This window comes from Odocoileus virginianus, unplaced genomic scaffold (assembly GCF_023699985.2).
Source record: "Odocoileus virginianus isolate 20LAN1187 ecotype Illinois unplaced genomic scaffold, Ovbor_1.2 Unplaced_Contig_14, whole genome shotgun sequence".
In the NCBI taxonomy this organism is placed as follows: domain Eukaryota; kingdom Metazoa; phylum Chordata; class Mammalia; order Artiodactyla; family Cervidae; genus Odocoileus; species Odocoileus virginianus.
The window spans coordinates 388,551-410,544 of NW_027224331.1; the positions used below are offsets into that span (position 1 = coordinate 388,551).

General features: G+C 50.2%; 1 protein-coding gene across 1 annotated transcript in view; it reads right to left on the reverse strand.

The window, feature by feature from the left end:
- GALNT2 (polypeptide N-acetylgalactosaminyltransferase 2) overlaps positions 1–21,994 on the reverse strand; it is a 175,112-nt gene that overhangs the window by 82,350 nt on the left and 70,768 nt on the right. The window lies entirely within an intron of this gene.

Genomic DNA, 21,994 nt, shown 5'->3' on the forward strand with positions numbered 1-21,994 from the left:
ACGGCTCGTAATCCTCCCACTCAGGCAGACGTCTGTGGGCCAAGCATCATCAACTGGCCATTTCCCCAGCAGATGCTATGAGGACGCCGTCTCCCTCAGGGGAAACCCAGCCAGTCTTGCTTGGATTTGTTCAGCCAGCATTCCTCCAGCCAGCAAGGGCTGTGTGACCGCTGGACACAATTTGGCTCTAAACAATGTAAAGTGAGATCTGCAGAAAGAGTAATTCTCAGGGGCTGGGCCAAATCAGACATGGTTTCCCTAAATGCAACTGGCTCTGCTAGTAAGCTGTATTTTTACTCAAAAGGTAGAACAGTTACAGAGTAATTGGGCCTAAGCCGCCTCCTCTGGAGGCCAGCTTGTCCTTCAGTTGCTCTTGAGGTGAAATGAAGCTGGTTTATCCCAGCAAGGGAGGGATCGTGGGAGGAATGTCCCACCCACTTATCACAAGGCCTTCTCAGGCCTCCAAGTGCTATGACTTTTGAAGATCCTAGCTTCCCTGTGGCTCAGCTGGTAAAGAATCTGCCTGCAATGTGGGAAACCTGGGTTCGATCCCTGGGTTGGGAAGATCCCTGGAGAAGGGAAAGGCTACCCACTCCAGTATTCTGGCCTGGAGAATTCCAAGGACTGTATAGTCCATGGGGTCTCAAAGAGTCGGACACGACTGAGCGACTTTCACTTCACTTCACTTCACTTCAGCCCGCACAGTAACGAATGAATTAAAATGCATCTGGACCCCATCTGGGCTTCCCAGGTGGCACTATTTATTGGTAGAACACACCTGCCAACGCAGGAGATGTGAGAGACTAAGAGACGGGGGATTGATCCCTGGTCAGGAAGATCCCCTGGAGGAGGGCATGGCAATCCACTCCAGTATTCTTGCCTGGAGAATCCCATGGACAGAGGAGCCTGGTGGGCTACAGTCCATAGGGTTGCAAAGAGTTGGACACGACTGAAGCAACTTAGCATGAACAGCACCTACTCCATTTAAATACTTTTGGCTGCAAAAAATTTTTTGAAGGATATTTATAATTTGACTTTTGAGATTACTTGGTTATAAATAAACTTTCAATTTACTATTGGCTAAGGTTTCAAGACAATCTTGGCAACTGCCAGGGAGAGAGAGACTCTGACCTCTGTCTGCCTTCACAATATAAGGAGACATGTGAATACTAAATCCAGCAAGTAATGAAGCTACCAGAATCATACTGTGTAGACTTTTAATTAATTAAGCTTTATTCATTTTTGTTTTGTAGCTTGCTGGTAACATTTTGTGGCTAATAACTTTTTCCCACAGGTATCTGGCCTACTACACACACTGGCTAACCAATCACACCATTTAACCTTGTGCTTGAATAAAATCAAAAGTAAACAAAAAGTGAATTGCCGCAGGTGGGGCCACCACACTGTAATGTTCACCAAATCAACATTTGTAAGTCAACCATCAATGTTTTCTCAGAAAATAAACGTCATCTTCTTCGCACAAACGAGATTGACCGGTCCGTATGTAAAACTCCCTGACCTCTTTCTACACTTCCCCGCCCCACCCCGGCCATGTGGCAATGAAGCGAGCCCACCATAGAACTGAGGCCAAAGATGAGGGCTGACTCTATAACGAGGGCACTGCAAAGTCCCAGCAGTGACGGAATGCTAAGCAGCACTGATGAACACCGACCCACCAGGCACTGCATGAAGATACCTTTTCATCCTGGCAACAAGCCTGCCATTTTATCAGTCCTATCCAGCAACAGGGACACAGGAGACCAGAGAGCTTAAGCAAACTGTCCAGGTCACACAACGGGCAAGCAGCTCAAGTCGGCCGTTTAGAAAGCAGGATGTGGATGGCTGGCCAGGGCCCAGTTGGAACCAAGTTACAGAAGCCTGATTTCTCACAGTATCACAAAAATCCAAGAATAGGTGTATAGGGAGTCATCCACAAAGGACTGTTTAGTCTTGCACTCAGTCAAAAAGTGCAAGTTACCACGTTGACTACCTGCTCCGAGAGGAGGGTGGGGAGCGGGAGAAGGGGATGGGGGGGGGGAGGAGCACATCAGCCGCTAACACTCACAGGGCACTTGCTAGGGCTGAACCCCATCCTAGACCCTGCCCGCGTGTCCATGCTCCTTACAATGCTAGAACTGTCCCATTCTGCTGATGAGAAGGCTGAGGCACCAATCGCGGAGTCAGAGCACATTGCAAGGCTGGAGTCCAGCGCTCAGAGTTTCAAGCTTCCCCGTGTCCCACCCTTAGAGAAGACAGCTCCCATCCACCACCACCACAGTCAAACCTGGGGGAAAACAGTGCATTTCCTATTCCCCTCAGGACATGTCAGGGCACTGTAAATTCCTCTAGGTCGGGCTGGCCCATCAGAGCCACTGGCTGAGATGATGCCCACACAACTGTCTGCCACAGGTCTGCCCATCCATGGCTTGTCACCACCCCATGTTGTTGCTGGACATTTGGGAAGGGCTGAGGGCAACCCACTCCAGTACTCTTGCCAGGAGAACCCCATGGACAGAGGAGCCTGGTGGGCTACAGCCCACGGGGGGTCGCAGAGTCGGATACGACTGAAGCGACTCAGCACAGCAGCACCAGGGTGCAGGTGACGCCCACCCTGGGACATCATGACCCGTGCCTGGGGCCGCTGCCCCTCAGTGGAGTCCAGAGCAGACCCCACAAGGAAAACGAGGGAACAGAGTGACAGGGAGGAGATCGGAGACCGGTGTTGTGGGAACGTCACTCTGCGGTGGTGACGGAGGCTGGAAGGTGAGGCAGCTGGGCTGGGGGCACTGCTGGGGGGCCGCAGGTGGGAGGGAACTGGCATGGGGTCAGTCATCCACAAGACACGCAGGGAAGTCATTAGGGGAGGGCAGAGGTGGCGCTAGGAAGGAAGGGGAGTCTGTCCTGGAGATGCTGGGTTGCCCCGAGACACCACAAGCAGGAAAAGAGATGGGAGGAAGGCGACCGGAGTGAGGGCACGGTCCAGGGAGGCAGGAGGGGCTGGTATGCCGGGGAGGGGCAAGACACATGGCACGCTGAGATGAGGCCTGGCCTGGGAGCCGGAGCCCCGGGCTCTGGCCACGGTTTCACTTTGCTGGTGGTGGGGTCTGAGTAAGAGGCCTGCCTTCTCAAAGATGGGGGTGTGGGGCTAAAGCACTGCAGGGCCCCCGGGAGTCCCAGGGGACAGAGCCAGGTATGAGCACTTGATCACACATCCTGCCTGGAATCCACTAAAGGTCAATATCTAAAAGCAACACAGGTCCTTTCAAGGCAGAGGATGGGCGTGGTCTCCGGCACATTTCTTCTGTACCCATAGCACCCAGCATGGGGGTGGTCTTAGGGTAACTGCTCAATAATAAATGCAATCGAAAAAAATTCTCACTCTGTTTACTCAGATTAATTTTACTGGCTTTGCTCACTTTGCAGAGGAAACTTTTCATTACAACCATCCCCCTCACACATTCACACATATCGTAAGACACACACACACATCAGTGGAGGCTCCATTTAAAAATGGAAACACTGAATATAATCATACGGAGTGGCTCCTTCACCCAGTATCTGCTGGTATCCAGGATGCACCACCGGTGGCGTTTTCTCTGTGTTAATAGAAAATGATGCAGGGACAGACAGAGCCTCTTTTCAGTGACAAGCATAAACTACTCAGGGTAGTGGAGTAATGATGTGGTTTGACGCTGGCTGGGTCCAAAGTTGCACAGAATCCAAAGCCAGAGATCCGACCCATAAGCCTGCTTTTCTTTTTTTTTTTCATTTATTTTTATTAGTTGGAGGCTAATTACTTTACAACATTGCAGTGGTTTTTGTCATACATCGAAATGAATTAGCCATGGATTTACATGTATTCCCCATCCCGGTCCCCCCTCCCACCTCCCTCTTCCCCCCATCCCTCTGGGTCTTCCCAGTGCACCAGGCCCGAGCACTTGTCTCATGCATCCAACCTGGGCTGGTGATCTGTTTCACCCTAGATATACATGTTTCGATGCATAAGCCTGCTTTTATTTCCCAGGATGCAGCTCCACCTCTGCTGTGTTCCTCCTGCCCAAAGAGGGATGCTGACACTGACTATATAATGACTCACCCACACACGGAAGACGCTACAGATACATGCACACCAGGCGGGCTTGGTGGTTCTAAGTGAAAGCTACATTCTGTCAGGAAATATGGATTCTCTGCTGACCAGACTGAGGGGAGGCCACTGGCCCCGCATGACTTCATCGTTTGGACTAAGCCCTGGATACACTCACATGCAGCCTCAGAAAGATGCAGAAAGCATCGACCAGGGCACCGAGACTCTCCCTTCTCAGATGGCATTTGGCCTGATACTGCAAACACGAACTCCTGCCCTCCTACTCACCGACTTACCTGCCAGGTAGTTATTACTACTAGATACTTGAATTTGGTTAGTTTTCAGTCCAAAAGCTCAAGGTACGCATTACTCTTACAAATGCATACAGCAGAAGCAGTCTATTGCCTGAAGTTCAAGTGGAATTAAATCAGCCCATGAATGAGATCAAATGAAAATAAACAACTGAAAAATGCCTATTTATCTACCATAATTAAAGAGTATGGCAGCCAAAATCCATCCTATTTCTAAGTAGATAAAGGAGCAATGACTTTTAACAAAATGATGTTAGTTTCAGAAACAGTAAATCCAATAGGTTGGTTTGTTGAATAGTTATGAAAATTAAGGGTAAATAGGCTTAGTTATTAAAATAACTTTCTGCAGTATATTTCCAATGTGATCTGTCCCTGTTTCAAAGTAAGAGGAAATAAAGCGTGGGCTTGGTGTTTGCCTGAGACAAAGCGTCAGTCTTGGTGGTGGGGGGCGTGGACAGAGGTGGGAAGCAACCGTTGGGGTCCAGGCACAGCCAGTGTCAGGCGACCCCAGAGGCTTGGCAGGCAGCCTCCACCTTGCTAAGGGCACTAGGCCAGCCCTCACGTCGCAGGTGAGGGGACCGCCAGAAGGGCTGGGTGACTTCTTGTTGTTACCAGCCGCTGCCAATCAGGTCCCCTCAAAACTTCGTCACTTAGAACTAAAAACACTTCATACCTCACACACTGTCACAAGGCCAAGGATCTGCCTGGTTCTGGCCCACAGTCTCTCACGAACCAACACGGCAGCCGGGGCCGGAGCCATCTGAAGGCCAGACGGGGCCCAGGGTAGCTTCCAGTGAGTGAGCTGGGAGGGGAGGGGGAGGCCCAGACCCCTTCTGAGAGGAGGCAGGCATAGACGAGGCCGCGTCCCAGACGGACAGAACGCTGTAGCACCCAGCGGCTACGCACATGTGCAAGTCTGTGCAGCGAGCTGTCACTCCACCTCACGCTGACCTCTTCACCACCACCCAACACAGAGACTATTCCCCCATGGTAACATGTGTGAATTATGAACCACCACCAAAATAAACATGCCTGCACATACAAACCAAATTACAAAGAATAATCATATATGGCTAAACTATCAAAGGCTGCTTTCACAAAGTTTAAATGCCTAATGCAATATTTGTTAGCCAAGGTAAAAATATCACTGGGGTGGAAAAAAGAGAAAATAAACAGGTTGTTTTCACTCCCTGCTTACTGAAATACATTTTGTCACCATTAAATTCCTTCAGCTGACTAGACCGTATGCTCAGAGGCAGATCAAGTTACCAAAAATACCATCTGAATGACTTCTTGAATCTTTTCTCATCAAATGTCTACTTTTCACCATTATTTAATGACTGTTCAGTAATTGCCACCACCAGGAACAACATTCTAGTTTGGGGGGAAAAAGCCAGGTTGCCAGATGTGTTAGAAAGATGTGATAATTTCTCTTTCCACAGCCCATTTCTTAAGAGCACATTGCCAAGCTAAGAACGGAAAACTGCTAAGCAGTTTGCTTGAAAGCAAATTTTAAAGAGTGGATGTAGTTTTCTGTTGAAGACCTAGACCCCTACCCCCAGAACTCTCTCTCCAAAGCGGTCACAGCGTAACTGCAGAGTCCTCCAACACTTCAGGTGGCGGCCCCCAGGTGGTGCAGGGAGCGATCAGGCCTTCTCACCAGAGGATGAGGAAGCCCCTGATAGAAGGAAATGTATCTATTCTTTCTACCTAGGGCGTGTAACCCACTGACAAGGTGACAAAAGGAGTTTTAACTCATTGAGAAAGGGTCCTGAGCAAAGAAGGCAAGAAGGCTTGGACGGGGCCCCTCAGCTGGGTTAGGCTCTCTTAAAACTAGAAGCCTGTATTCCGGCTGACACTGGCACCCCTGCATTCGTAAAAGAGAGTAGCTTCTGCTTCTAAATCAGAGTCCCCACTGGAATGGTTTAAGAGGAAGAATGTTCGCTTCCCCTCCCTGTCATCACTGGAGGAGGAAGGGGGATACCAAGTAGTGTACAAACCACAGCAGCACTGGGCCCAGGCACCCACCCCACCTGAACACGCATCCAGAGTGCAGCAGCGATGGGCTCTGCCCCAGGTCGGCCGGCTTCATCACTTAGGGACCCGCTGGCAGAACAGGCTGTTCCGCTGGAGGAAGAGCGCAGGCGAGCTTCCAACAGCAACCACCCGACCTTCACTCACATGACAGTCAACAGGGGTGCGAGTAAAAGAATCAGGACCTGCATGGCAGAAGAGCTGGAGAATGAATGAGACGGCAAGGCCAGCCTCCCAGACACCAGGCCTGCCCTCTCCTGCTTCACCACAACCTCCGGGCTTGGGGTCTAGTCTTGGGTGTTTTCTAGGAGGTTCCCGGCAGCTCTAATGCACAGAGTGGAGAACCCCTGGCCTGACTGACGCTCTTAAAGTTTCACACTCCTTACTCCAACCTGGCCCATGAAACTCAATGGGAGAGGGGCAAGTTTCTGCTCTGGGTTCAAAGTCACACACTGCTTCACACAGAATCACTTGCTCATAAGTAAGCCATCTGTTACGATAAAGGTCATCCGTTCACTTTTTTACTGTGTGTCCCTCAGAGAAAAGCAGGCTGTGAGAGACACTGTCGTTCCGTATTTGGCAGCTGGAACAATGGCTTGTCAGGAGCTGCAGTAACCCCACGACGCATCCCCTGCTATCTAACCTCTCTAGCAAGCAGAGCACCTATTGCACCGCCCTGCACACTCACTCCACACGTGGTCCGTCAGTTGCCTTAATTTGGTGAACATCTTCCTGTTTGAATCCCTGAGGCGATACAGATGGACATCTGTCAGCGCTGCAGCCTTCCCCACCTGGAAGATTGGCACCTGGAGCACCAGAGGCAAGGTCTGGACATGTGCTGGCCTGACAAGTCAGTCCCAGCCCAGCCCCATCACCCGAGGCTGCCCAGGGTGCCTCTCTGGGACTCAGACCCAATATGCAACATGGAAACACCTCTATCCCAGCCCCTGAAATGACATAACTGGCAGGGCCCCAGTGAATTCTTACATCATTTAAATTCTGAGTCCATGTTCACTGACAACATTTAACCTCCTTCTTCCATTGTGAAGGCCCATTCTTTACTCCTCTTTTGATTTTCCTACTCCAACCACTGAACTTCCTCCTTTCTGCCCATAACGAGATCATTCTCGGACTTGTCAAAATATATTCGTATGTTATTCATATGTTATCTCATATGTTATATTCCCAAACCTGTGGTTGATGTTGTTTAGCCGCTAAGTTATGTCCAACTCTTTTGTGACCCCACGAACTATATAGCCCACCAGCCTCCTCTATCTCATGGAATTTCCCAGGCAAGAACACTGGAGTGGGTTGCCATTTCCTCCTCCAGGGGGTCTTCCTGACCCAGGGAATGAACCCTCTCTCATTTCCTGCATTGGCAGGTGGATTCTTTACCACTGAGCCCCCAGGGAACCCTCCTTAAACATGTAACTTCAGCTCAGTCATGAAAAAAACATCAAACCCCAAATGAGGGATATTCTACAAAATCTCTGACCAGGTCTCCTCAAAACTATCAAAGTCATCAAAACAAGGAAGGCAGGAAACCACTACAGCCCACAGGAGCCTAAGGACATACAATGACTAAATGAAATTGGTACCTGGACAGGCTGTTGAAACAGAAAAAGGACATTAAGGAGAAACTCAGGAAATCTGAATAAAGTAGTTAATAATAACATTATCAATACTGGTTCTTTAATAATAAGGGACTGGTTATAGTTGGCATGGGAACTCTGTACTATGTTCCCATTTTTTCTGTAAATCTAAAATTGCTCTAAAAATAGTGTGTGCATAGATCTTTACACCTACATAAAAGGAAAATAATCACATTAAACACTCTTGTATTTATTAATTGTGTATTTCTAGGGCATCCGTCCAGTTTTAATGGCAATGTTAAGCCCTCTCCACATCCTTCAGGGAACTAAGGTGTGAGTCAGCATTTCTTGATTTTAAAGCCAATTTTGTAAGGAGACACACACGTAGGAGCAATCTATTCCACACCACAATCCTCTTCCCAGAGCAATCAATCCACCTCCTACCCCCCCGCCCCCCCCAAAGCAGCAAGTGGCCCAGGGCAGAGGGAGCACCAGTAGGACTATTAACATTCCTTATTCCTCGGAAGGAGTTTATGATGCAAGACAGCTCCTGGGCCAGGTCCTAAACATCCATGGAGTGGATGATGGAGCAAAGCCTGCAGGTGAGCTGAGTGCCTGCGATTTACAGCCCCATTCTCTGTCACGTGGGCTGATTCCACCTCTTTCTTCCTGTAAGCAGGAAGCAAACGGCTTCTCCTGTTAGGAGTCTGCACCCAGCCCTTTAACTGCAGCTTCTCTTCCTGTTCCGGGATTCTTCACATTAGCTGAAGCAGCGAACTTGACTCAAAAATGTCTTTTTACAAAAACAAACAAACAAACAAAAAAACAATGGGTTTTAGAAAGATTTTCCCCCATGACTTACGTAAAAGTCATTTTTTTTTTTTAAATGTTAAAAAATAATTCCCAACAGAGGGGGAAAGCGACAGGAGAGAAGTTACGCAAGCAACAGCCCGGCCAGCACCGAGCGGCGCTGCAGTGAGAAGCGGGGACACCCTGAGCGGCCTCGGATCACGGCGCGCTCCCCTCCACCTCCAGGAGCCACACCATGCCACCAGCCTCCTGTACACTCGCCGCCTCCAGGACACCGCCCCACCGCAGCACCCAACCTCGGGGTCAGGGCTCTAGAGGCTCAGCTGCGTCCCCACTCGCTTGGGCTCACAGGCGGACGAGGGCGCATAGCACTGGCTGCAACAACACCTCCTAACCAGTAGGTGTCGCCAGCCCGCACTTCATCCCCACCACCGGTCCTCACCCCAGGGACCCCGGCCCGCTCAGTTCCAGGGAACCACCCGAGTCAGAACTGGCTCCAGGTAAGGGTGGGTGAGACCCTCCATGGACTCCAAATCTCGGGTCTGTTTTGAAGAGCGTCTGCAGGGGAAAATGTTATGTGAAGGACTCCAAAGGAACCCAGGGTTAGAAACTTAAATGGAAAAGTTGTAATAATTTCTCCCCCTTCTATAATCACAAATCATCACGGAGTCAGAAATTCCTGGCAGTGAGCATGCAGGCACCGAGTCTCTGGGTATCATCCACGGACGACCACCCCACAGGAACACACAGATAGATGCCCACCAAGGTGGGTGCGGGGACTTGGGGGAGAGTCCTAGTTTGAGGACCATGTGGAGGTGGATCCACTTCTCTTCTGTGACAATGAGAATCAGAGACCTAGAGGTGGGGAAAAGGGCAAGCGTGGGACAGTCAGAAGAGGTGAAGGGGCCTTCCCAGAGCTGCCCTGGGAGAGGAGAGGGAGGGACGCTCAACCACGCCCGCGGCCTGGCTAGGCCGAGCAACCTGAAGGCGCAACCTGAAGGCGGGAGGAGGAGGTTTGAAGAATATCTGATAATTCATATTAAGGTCGGCAGGTAAAATGAAGATGACCACGTGGATTTAAAAAAAAAATAAAACTAGTGAATGTGGCTAGAGAACCAGAAATACGATGTAGGAGGCACATCTCAAAAGACATATGTCGTATGCAACCAAGAAATAAACTCATGAGCATCTCAGTGAGATGTGGGGAGACATTTGCTGAAGTTTCTAGCAAATGAGCAACAGTAAATGGGAACTGTACAGCATTTTTATTAATTTAAAATTTACATGTTCTCATTAACCTTCCCTTGATTTATAGTTCAATGGCTAATTGCCATGTGAGTATTACCCGAAGAGTTGGACACGACTGAGCGACTGAACGGATTACCCAAAAACTCCAGAAGGGTTGTCCTAAATCGATTTTCCTCAAAAGGTCTTTATTCATTTCAAACTCCTCTTTTAGAATGAATTTGTGCCAACAGCACACTCATGCCTCGTTAGCCCACTTCACAGATAAGTGACCCCTGGGAATGGGGGCTCATGTGGTACTCTGGAGTCTGGATTCCATTTGAACCCATTGTAAAATGTTGGTTTTGCCACAGCTCCAAGCTCTTTTTCTACAAGATTATTTAGACCACGTTACAGAATCTAGATGCAGCACCCCTAATGTGAATAAGCTGTAGCAGGACTCTGTACAGAGAGACCCCCAAGAGGAGTAGGGAAGCCAGCCTGCTGGGCAGGCTCCAAGGGTGCTTTCTGCGTGCCTCTCCCGCTTATGTTCTGCATGGGGCAAGGTGCGTAGCGCCTGCCAGGGACAGACAGCAGGATTCTTTATCTCTGGCACACTTATTTACGTGTCCATTTTCTGCCTGGGATGTCTTCCGCACAATTCCAGTATGTGTTATTACAACATGGGCTACAACTGTCTCACTATCTTATTTAAAAGGAAGAGGATTGGGTGTAAATTAGTTGAACTTGACTGGAAAGTAATTTGGCACCATATATCAAGAACTGGAAAGACACAGAATTGTTATTAAGCTGAGAAATCTTGTTTCTGTGAATTTATCCTCATGAACTAACCCAAAATAAGGAACAAATTCTATGCATGGATGTTGCAGCATTGTTCATAAAAGAAAAAGTGAAGAAAACTTAAAATATTCACCGACAGGTTGGTTAAATTATGTCACAGCCCCTCAAAAGAATATTAGGCAACCATTAAGAATTATAAAGGCCACCCAGTTATATGCAAAATGCATATAATACATTAAATGAAAATGCAGGAGACAAAATTTTACATATACAATGAAACAAGCTATAAAAAAAAGTATCCATATAGATAAGCCTGGAATGAAATGCACTAAAATAAGCACGGCTGTATTGAGTGGAGAATGATGAGTGTTGTCTCCATGTCTTAAACTTTGTTATATTTTTAAATTACTTTCATGAATAATAAATTTTAACACAGGCATGTTTAGGTTGGAACTTCAAACCTACCCAATATTTCATATCAATGACATATCAGGCCCACACCTGGCCTGAGGCTACGAAAGCCGCCCAAGATAGCACAGGAGCCGCTTCCAGAAACAGGAGTGCGCCTGACCCTGCGTCCGCGGTGTGTGGTTGAGGCACTACTCCAGAGCCCACGCAGGCCGCCCCTGCCCTGGGGCTGGGGAGGGCTGAGAGGGCGCGCTGGCCTGGGCAGGGCTCGGGGCTGCCAGACTCTGTTCCCGCAGGCATGCGGAGCACCCAGCTGCTCTGGGTCCAGCCTTTTCCCTCTGAGTGTTTTTCCCCAAGAAACTGGTCAGCAAAAGCTTGAGCTGATCCTGTGTGCTTGCGGCCACATCTGGCATGGATCTGCCAAACAAAGGGGTAGCTGGACCTTCTCATGAGCTCCCTGGCAACCACATGCAGAGACCACAGCCCATTGTCCTTCCAGGCCCGTCACTGACCGTTCTGACAGAGGACATGGGGTGGGAATCATGACAGGGATGCCGCCCCCTCAGGGCTGATGCTCTGAGATCCCAGCTCACACGTCTTAGGCCAGCTGTGGGCCTGTGTCCCAGCCACTCTTCACACGCCCCTGAGAAGCAGGGTTAACGTCCACAGTGAAAAGCGAGAAACCCGAGAACCGAAGAGCCTGAGTCAGGAGCAGGCAGCCAATGGGCAGTGAGGGCACCAGAGTTCACACTCTGTCCACACGGCCAGGCCGGCCCTGGGTGGTCTGACCATCTCCTGCCCTTCTGGGAGCTTATAATGACCAAGCCTGGTTCAGCGGCCTGCCTCACTGGTCTGGCCTGAGACGGGACCCACAATAACTCGGGGCAACCCACCCTTGTCTTCCCTTATTCACCTTCAAAAAAATTATCATTTTACACTACTATTTTTTTCCCAAGGCTGATTTTCTTGCCCACACGTTTTATCTTGCTCAATTATAAGGAGAAAGATGGTATGAAGGTGATTTGCTGCATGGAACTCAGGCTTCACAGGCAAATTCAGATTCCTGCTCTGGAGTTCACTCAGTAGGAATCATGAGTGCTACCCACGGGGACACTGCAGGAATGAAGTGAGGCACGTCAGAGGACGCTAAAGCCTTACATGCTTCAGGCTGACAATATGTGAGCCCCCACATCTCAGCCCTAGATGCTTAAGGCACTCACTTTACAGCAGAGAAAAGTGAAGCACACACACGCACAAATTATCCAAGATCCCACAGTTACCAAGTCATGAGACTTCTATCCATTGCAGACCCGTAGAGTCTGTAGAATTCAAGAATCACCACCAGGATATGCCAACCACATGGAATTTGTTTAAGCAGTGCTTGCCTCTTATCACTAGTACATGTTAAAGTCTGAGAATTTAACCCCCTCTTCTGATATAGTTATTTCTAATTAAGATTTTAATTTAATGTTGAGTTTCAAAGAGCTGGTTTATCTATTAATTTACTCTCTACAGCCCAAAGATTCATGGGTCCACTGGCTTTGAAACTAAAAACTAGATTTAAATCCACGTTCAGGAACTTTACAAATTATCAATCTTTCTAATTCGCAGTAGCATATATTTAGAATGTTGGACGTTGAGAGGTTTAAAGAAAATAAATGTGAAATACTTTGAATACAGTAGAGCTAACACCTTGAAGATGTGTTGGACCAGGTGAATTAACCACCAGAAAGAACTCATTAGAAGTCAGTGGGCCTTACATGGGTGTGAAACACAGAAGAGTTTACTTGAAGCAAGTCAAGCAGAACATGCAAACGCACATGATTCATGCGCACAGAGGCCTAGGAAACAGCCCTATAATCCCGGATCCCGCCAGCAAAACCCATGACCGAGGAGTGCCAGGGTTTGCTTTTAAAGAAATTCTGCTGGTGAGTATCTCCAAAAGTTTATACCCCATATCTTACAAAAGGGAGTGGGTGGCTTAAAATAAAAAATATAAAAAGAAACACCAAAAAAATGGAACATTAAGACTGAGGAAATGAGGAAGCACACTTGAATTCTCATCTTGAGCTTTCCAAAGACAAAAGTAAACAAAGTAACAGAAAGAAGAATTAAGATGTGATGAGAAGTGGTCAAAGGTGAGGAACCTGCCCAAGATGAACAGGACATGAGCAGGTAAGAACCCATTCAGATCAGAGACTCCTATCCCTCGTGAAGCCCTGAGTACCTTAACACAGACTGCATTTCTGGTGGCAGATCCTAAAATTTGTCATGAAAGGAGTGGATCTGGCGTCATGGGTGGTGGTGGGTTAAAGTGTCTGCACTTTTTGCTGCTCCTCTCCAGGGTGCTGGAATGCATGGCCCCAAGCTGCCTGGACCCTGGCCCTGGGATTTACTGTAGCTCACTGGGCGGCAGCAACCTGGACTCAAAGATAGGCTCGTCATCCTGTCCTCTGGCCGCCCCCTCCGAACTCGGCCCTATGGTCCGCATGCGTAAGGAAGCAGGCCTGGGTCCTGGAAAGCCAAGGCGCCCCAGAAAGCAACCAGCAAGGTCTGGGGCGGGCAGGTGGGGCCAGCTTGGCCAACCGGCAACCCAGCTGTCACTTGACTGCATGACTACACACAGCCCGCGGGGAGCCCAGTCGACCCGAGGGCTGCAGGAAGCGAGAAACCACCCCTGTTTCAGGGTGGTGGGCTCGGCAGCAGCAGATAAGGGAAACACGGATGCAGAACAAGAAATTTCCAACAAGAGCTCCACGGCATCAGGAAGCTGCTGTTGTATGGCGGCTGCCCACAACGCCTTGGGGTAAGGTATGCACGCACAATTCAGGCAAAGGGTTCCAAAGGAAGCAAAACCAGTGTCAGCCACACTGCTGGAGCAATGGCCACATTGTGAATATTAAATCGCCCTCAGAAAGTATAAAAGGATCTGAGGGCGCCTGTACAAAAAAAAAGAGAGAGATAAGAGTGAGAGACCTTTTGAGTTTTAGAAGCCATTCCTGATATAACCGATTTACTCATTTAACAGGTATTTGTTTGAATGTTTACTTTTAGGCCAGGTCCTTTCCCAGGAGGTAGAGATGAAGAGATAATTGCACACCATCAGGTCCCGCCCTCAAGAGTGTTGGACACATGATGTGTGATCCCTGGCACGTCTGTGCCCTCCCTGGGGACAGTGGGTAATGGTCACTGCACAGAACCTTTGTGGGCTCCTGGTACAGTGTCTGACACATGCTACATGATCATTAACACTAGCATTGATACTAAGGTAGGTACCACCATTAGTATCAAGTAAAATCTCAACACTGATGGTGTTATCACTGTGCTGTGGCTCAAAGATGGGCTGGAGAAGTCGTAGGAGGGAGGACATGGGGAGAGGGAGTGTGAGATGGGGCTATTAGGGGAGGACTGTGGTCCTCCTGGGGAGACAGAGGGGAAAGTCTGATGAGGGAGCAGAAACTAGAACCCTGGCCCGTGAACTAGACAGGGAGCAACTGGGTGGGCCAGCTCCTGGATTGAGAACACAGCCTCCTTTCCCCCCTGCCCCCTCAAAACTCCCAGCATCATTTCAGGTCAAAAGGCAAGGATGGTAAGCCCACCCACCAAGTCCTCCAGGCTGGGAGCACACTCTGGCAAGCAGGGCCAGGGCCCTGGGAAAGCTGCTGGGGCCCCAGGACTGCAGTTCCCCAGCAGGGTCTCAGCCCTGCAGGTCCCCAGTGAGAGAGGGATAGAGAACCAGCAGGGCCACTGTGGCTAGAGGCGGCCAGTCTGGAGGAGGTGGGGTGGACTGTGTCCCTCTGCGCTGACCAGGGCTCAGCTGGCCCGTCCACGACAGACAGCCTTCCCCCTACCCAGGCCTCACCACAGGTCGGGGGGCCGCCCACCCAGTCACAACCAAGAGGGTCTGGGCGACCTGGCACCCGGAGGCCAGATACACCCAAGGGTCCCTGCAGACTCCATGTGGGGTTCTGGGCGGCATGCAGCCCTGGGGCCAAACACGAGCGAAGAATCTTTCCCTCCCCACCGAGAAAAGTCGGGCACACCTGCTCCCCAGCGAGACTAGTTTTCAGTGTCTTCTTCAGACCAGGGCAAAATGCAAAGCAGGGATCTAAATAAAGACTGGGAATTAGGTGAAATTCTCTGGTTGACCTCAGGTTGAGGGTTTTGAGACCCTTCTTAAACTGAAGGGAACACTGAACATTTTGAGAGAAAAGCAATCAAGGGACTTAGCATCATGGGCACATTTAAGGAAACTTATGCGACATCATGGGCTTCCCTGGTGGCTCAGCTGGTAAAGAATCTGCCTGCAATGCTGGAGACCTGGGTTCGATCCCTGGGTTGGGAAGATCCCCTGAAGGAAAGGGAAAGGCTACCCACTCCAGTATTCTGACCTGGAGAGTTCCCTGGACTACAGTTCAAAGGGCTGCAAAGAGCCGGACACGCCTGAGCGACTTTCACTATTTGACACACGTCCCTGCGGAGGAAGTAAGAGAAAAGAAGCTTCCTGTGGTAAATAACAGAGCACATCCACAGCCATCACGTGCAGGGCGGACGGTGCGCTCCCGGGCTGGGCCACCGCAGGCCAGAGGTGACCGACTGCGGGCCAGAAAGGGCGCTTCATGAGGAGCTCTATTTCAACCGTTCCCCCTCGGCGCTGCTAAAAGCAGTGTCGGAGCCTCACCAGATACAAAGGCCGCCCCTTCACCCACTTGTCAGAGCAAACAAACTGAACAGCTGGGGCTGGGATGCTGCTCAGAAACACTCTGTCACCAGGGGCTCACAGCATCATGCAGACATATGGACAAGCCCTCCAGATAGCATGTGTCCAACTAACTTGGAGGCTAACAGTCCAAGACCTTTGCCTGCGAAGATGACAGCAAACATGAGAGCTCCTGAGGAAGAGACGCGAATGGGCACAAGTCCGTCCACTCCCAACCTGACGTGCTGTATGCGAAAGGAGGAGAGATAGGAACCTCAGCAGGAGGCCAGGCTGTCCGTCCACTAGGAGTCAAGGCTCTGTGGCCCCAGCTGACCGCTTCTGCTCGTTGGTGTCTTTAAGGAAGGGAGCTTACATCTGCGACAGCATCCAGCCTCCCTCTGCTCCCTCCTATGTCCCCTGGGTTCAGGCCTCGTTCACGTGCTGGGGAAATGTGCTGGCCCCAGGCTGGGCCTTATCCATCCTCTCACAACACAAAATGCCACCCTTATCCTGCCCGCCACTGCCCAGGCAGTCCCCAGAGCTCACCGTTTCCCAGCCCATCAGGCAGGCAACAACACTCCTTCAACGCCACTGCAGCTAGACCGCACCCCACACACTCAAGCTGATTTCTTGCTGAACCCTCAGTTCTCATTCAGGTCTGCTCCTCCAGGCTCCCATAGACGCCGTGATCATTCCCAGTTCCTTGGCTGTGCTCGAGATTTTTTTTTTTTTCATTTTTAAAGTAAGGTATAAAATAGATAATAAAATTCACTCCAGTCTACAGCTCTGAATTCTGACAATTGTTAACAGCCATGCAACCATCAACACAAGCAAGACACAGCAGCTCAACACCCAGAAAACTCCCCCACTCCCAGGAACCCTGATCTGTGTTCCATCTGCAACGCTGCCTTTTCTAGAAGGTCATGTAGACTGAATCAGGCAGTATGTGACCTTTGACTCTGGCTCCCTCCTCTCACATGACTGCCTGGGAGCCACTGTGTGCACTGCTCCCTCGTGTGGGGGGCTGTCTCCCTGCCAGCTGCCACATCCCACGTGCAGGCGCCCATGGCTCGGTTGTCCCCTCCCCAGAGGAGGGCCAGTGAAGGAGTTTCCAGATTGGGGCAAATACAAATAAAAGGTTCTGAACTCTGTGAGCACATAGAGTGCCACTTCCCTACGTATCTAAGGGGTTGCTGGGTGGCCTGGGAGCACGTCTAACTCTAAGAATTGCCCGCTGTCCTCCAGACCCTGTGCTGGTTTGCATTCCCACAGAAGGCGTGAGCTCTGGTCCCTCTGCATCCTCACCATGGCGCGGTTACCATTTTCGGTTTTATTAAGTCATCCTAACAGGTGTATGCGCCATAACACCGTTTCCTTACTTGCTGCAAATATGCTCAGTGCATACCAGGCATCGTGCTCGACAGCTCACACACTCCTCAATTAAGGCTGACTTCAGCTCTACACCATCAGTGCTTTCAAATGAGGACACTGAGGTGACCCTGATCCAGGGTCAAAAGACTACAAAATCTATGGCCTCCAATCAGATCTCTCCCACGAAGACTTTACTTAACTCTTCATGGGGTCTCCATGTTCCTTCAGGCCCTGGCTCATACTTGACCTCCTGTGTAATAGTTTCTCCAAATCATAACATAATACAGCCCAGCCTGGCCCTTCTTGCACTTCATCAGCTCCTTAACTATTTCATTGATCTCTAGATAGAGAATCAAAGTATTCTCAAAATAGCTCATGCTTCTCATCTCCTAAGCAAGATGCTTCTTCTTGGGGCCAGAGTCTCTCTCTCTCTCCACCACTACCTTTCCACCCTGTGTGTTTCAGGCATGGACAGAAAGGCATCAGAATATGTAGGTGTGTGGAAACCAGGGGCAAAGGTGTACTCTAGAGAACGCCACCTATGTGCGCCCCAGGGCCCCACCACCTACAGGCTCATCCGCTCTGCCAGGAGCATCAGGCAGCTAGGGCAGTTGAGCTGCAGAAAAGGTGGTAGGTTTGGGGTCAAGGTAAAGCCCTGCCCCACCCATCAGAAACCTCATAAACTGATCCATGGCAAATGGTAATAAAATATGCAGTGTCTAGGAAGCAGGGTAAAACAGCTGTTGGCAACAAATGGAAAGAATCAAGAGTTTTAGAAACTAATATCAAACTCAAAAGACACATAAGCCTCTCAGAGTTAACGAACCAATCACCCTCCTCCCAGGGATGAGGAGACGTCCCAAGGTGACAGTGGAAAGCAAGGCTAAAGCCGGAACCAGGGCCGACCACTGGCCAGCTGGCCTCAGCCTCAGCCCTAGAGGTCTGGAAAGCAGCCCCACTGGGAGCCCCGTCGTGCATGCAGTGACTCCTCACGTGCTGGCCCCACCCGTCACTGCTCCCCCAGGATGCAGGACGCAGGGCTGCGCCCACATCCACTTCTCTAGACTCTGCCTCTCACCGTCTCCAAGCCCAGCCCCGTGCAGTCACCTCTGCAAAGCAAAGCCTGCTTACTGTTCCCATCGGCATCTGAGAGCAGGGACCCCAAACACATGCCCCACCCCACAGCTGAAAGAAACAAAAGCCTCATCCTTTCTGTCCATCATCACCCTTACCTCCACCCTGCCCTCCTGCCTCACAGGGGCCACTGCGGGTTCCCCCGTGGCCCTCTGGCCACCGCCATGGGCCAATGCACTGCAGTCCTGACCCGTCTCAATCGTTCCCTCCTCTCTCTAGTGAGCCACTAGGGAACCCGACCCTTTGAAGGAACACTCTCATTCCTGCTCGGACCCTACGACCGACCTTCCTCACACGGAGGCATCATTTCTCTGTAACCTTCGGGGCCTTCTCCTGACCAGGCCCCTTCTCTAATCTCTCTCCTCTGGTCTGGCTAGGGGATTCCTCATCTTTGAGTTCCTTGATCTGACTGCTCACTTGGGAAGCCCAGTTTGGGTTTATAACCACGCTCTCTCAGGGACAGTCTTTAGATGCCATGCACTGCGGCCCCCACAGCCTGGCTCTGTGTGTGTGTTGGGGTGCTGTCTCTAGAGTCCTATGCTGCCCCCCCAGCCCCAGGGCTGAGACCCTGTTTGGTCATCAGCCCCTTCAGCCATCCTAAGGCTTGGAGACAAGGGACTAAATGACCTCTCCCAACACATCCCAACTCCTGATCTGTTTTTGAGGGTCCCAGAATAAATTAAATTTTATTTTAGATTTCTGAGTTAGTGGCTTCTCTAAACAAAGCTCCTGGTGGAGTTGCATCCAATTACTGGTCCACGGACAGCCTGGCCGGAACACTGGGAGCCAGAGGTGAGCTGTGACGGGCACGGGGGCGGTGGCCGCTCTCCTGGAGGTCAGAGGCGGCAGAAGAGCCTGACTTCTCACCACAGCTCGCCGAGCCTCAGGCTGAGCTCTGGGGGCACTGCCCTCTGCTCCCTGCTCTGTGACAGGGACCTGTGGTGACACTCCTAGGCAGGAACTCAGGGAGAAGGGGAAATGCTTCTGCAGCAAACCCAATGGAGGACAGCAGCGGCTGCACACCTAAGCTGAAGTAGGTACTCAGAACAGAAAGAAGGGCCAGCCCAATCTGGGGGGTCCTGAGGTGTGGGAAGCAAAGCCCCAAATCAAGGCCCTTCCTGGCAAAGATCCTGCGGGGTCACAGAAAGTCTTTTAAGTACTAGTGTTGAAATACCGTAACTGCAAGGGGCCTTGGACTGGCATGCCCAATGGGAAAACTTCTATAACGCTGATTTATGCTAAACTGACAAAAGCTACCTGAATGAGTTTGCTGGGGTTGCCATAACAACATACCACAGACTGGGGGACTTAAACACAGAAATTTACTATCTCAATTCCGGAAGTGAGCAGTGCAAAGTCAAGGTGTGGGCAGTGCCCTGCTCCCTGTGAAGGCCAAGGAGGGCTGCTGCGGGCCTCACGCCCTGGCATGCCGATGCCGTCTCCTCCCTGCGTCTTCACGCGGTCCTCCCTCTGTGTTTCTGTATCTCAGCCTGAATGTCCCCTTTTATACAGACACCAGTCCTAATGGAGCAGGGTCCTTCCTAATGCCCTCACTGTAACTGGGTTATCTCTGTAAAGACCTCCCTACAAAACAGTCACATTCTGAGGTCCTGGGGCTAGGACCCCATGTCTTTGTTTTTGTGGGGGGACACAGAATACAGTCTCCCAGACATTTCACAGGAGCAGAGCCCATGAAAGAAGGGCTGTTGCCCTCGAACTCAACCCTTGGCTTCACCATTGACCTCGGCTGTTTGTTCAAGGACCATCTGACTCAAGACTGTTCCTTAAAGACAGGTATCACGGGCTCTGAACTTCCTGGGGAAGTGGGAGTGGCCAGCATGCGCATGGGCTTGTGGTCCCTCTCTATTAAGGAAGCATCCCATCTGGAGGAAAACGTCATCACCTGCCTCTGTGACTTGGGCCACAGCTTAGTACCAAGCACGGGATGTGCAACTGCGTGACTTCTGATGGGAAGGAATAGTCAGAACCTTAAAACATGCAAAATATACATTCTTACTGCACAACAGGGATAAGTTCTGGATAGGAGCTCAGCAAACACTCTGATTATGCAAGCTCTTTTCAGAAAGCTTCCAGCCTCCAAGAAGCTAATCTGACAGAGACTTATTATTCTCTCCAAATAATGGGTGAAAAAAGAAACCATTGCTGAGTCTTTATGAGACCGACCCCCAGGCAGAAAGGCCTGCACAATCAATCTGCATAAAAGTTGGTAAGAGGGCTGGGCACCAGTAGTTTTTATGAAGGCATCAATTCCACCAGCCCCTGATGAAGGGAAGTGAGTAAGCGATAGGAGGCCCCAGCCCTGCAGGCCCCCTCGCTGTTGCGGGCCTGACAGGAGGGCAGGGCCCAGGACAAAGGCTGCAATCCATCTCACAGAGTGAGGAGCAGGGCGCCGAGCTCACTGCATCTGACAAAAGCCACTTTTCACAACCGAGACCTTTGGGCTACAATTATGAAAAGAGAGCAGGGGTGGGAGCCGGGAGGGCGCCGGGAGGGGCTGATGACTGGTGAATTAGAAGGCTTAGAGGTGTCCTCAGACAAAATTGGACATTCTCTATGAATTATTTTTTGAAAGGACTGGGTAAATTACACCAAGATCATTGTAATGCTTGTTTCTATGTAGAAAGTATTAAGGGTGTTTTACCCCTAACAGAGAATTAAAGTGTACTGGCCGTGATTTAAAAAAACAGACAGAAAAATCTCTAAGTTGTTCAAGGATAAGCCTCATAAATTACTGTCTCAGGGTATTTGTCAAGTCTGAATACAGAAATACTCTTTACAGAAAGACTGTAAGAAAAACAGTCTAGACCATCAGTGAGTATCTGCAGTTTGAGGCAGGGCACCAGGCATATGTGGTTCAATCAGTTCATTTAAATTTATCTCACTTAAATATATTTCAAAGGACTGAATGCATGTAGTCAAGTATTAAGTTTTACTGATAGCGATAGACAAAAACCCTTAAGGCATGGGAAGACGGAGTGATTTTCCAGAAGCCAGAATTCAGAAGACGGCAACAGAACAGGTAACAGGAAGGAAGTGGAGCCTGAGACCTTAAGGCAGACAGGGATGTGTCCTCCTCCAAGTGCACCTGGGAGCTGGGGACCAAGGGGCAGACCCTGCCCCGTGAAGACATGCCGGGCTTGGGGTCATCTATGTGTGGACAGAGGCTGGGAAGGAGCATGACACTCATCACATGCAACTAACAACAGGGTGTGCTGGTTCCTTCACATGCCAGCAGCCCAGCAGCTGTCAAAGTTTTCTGCCAAAACCCACAGTAAGAGATAAATCTGATGCAGAGAGGCAGCATGCAATTCATATAATACATACACATATAACATATATGTCAGAGAAGGCAATGGCACCCCACTCCAGTACTCTTGCCTGGAAAATCCCATGAACAGAGGAGCCTGGTAGGCTGCAGTCCATGGGGTCGCTAAGAGTTGGACACGACTGAGCGACTTCACTTTCACTTTTCACTTTCATGCACTGGAGAAGGAAATGGCAACCC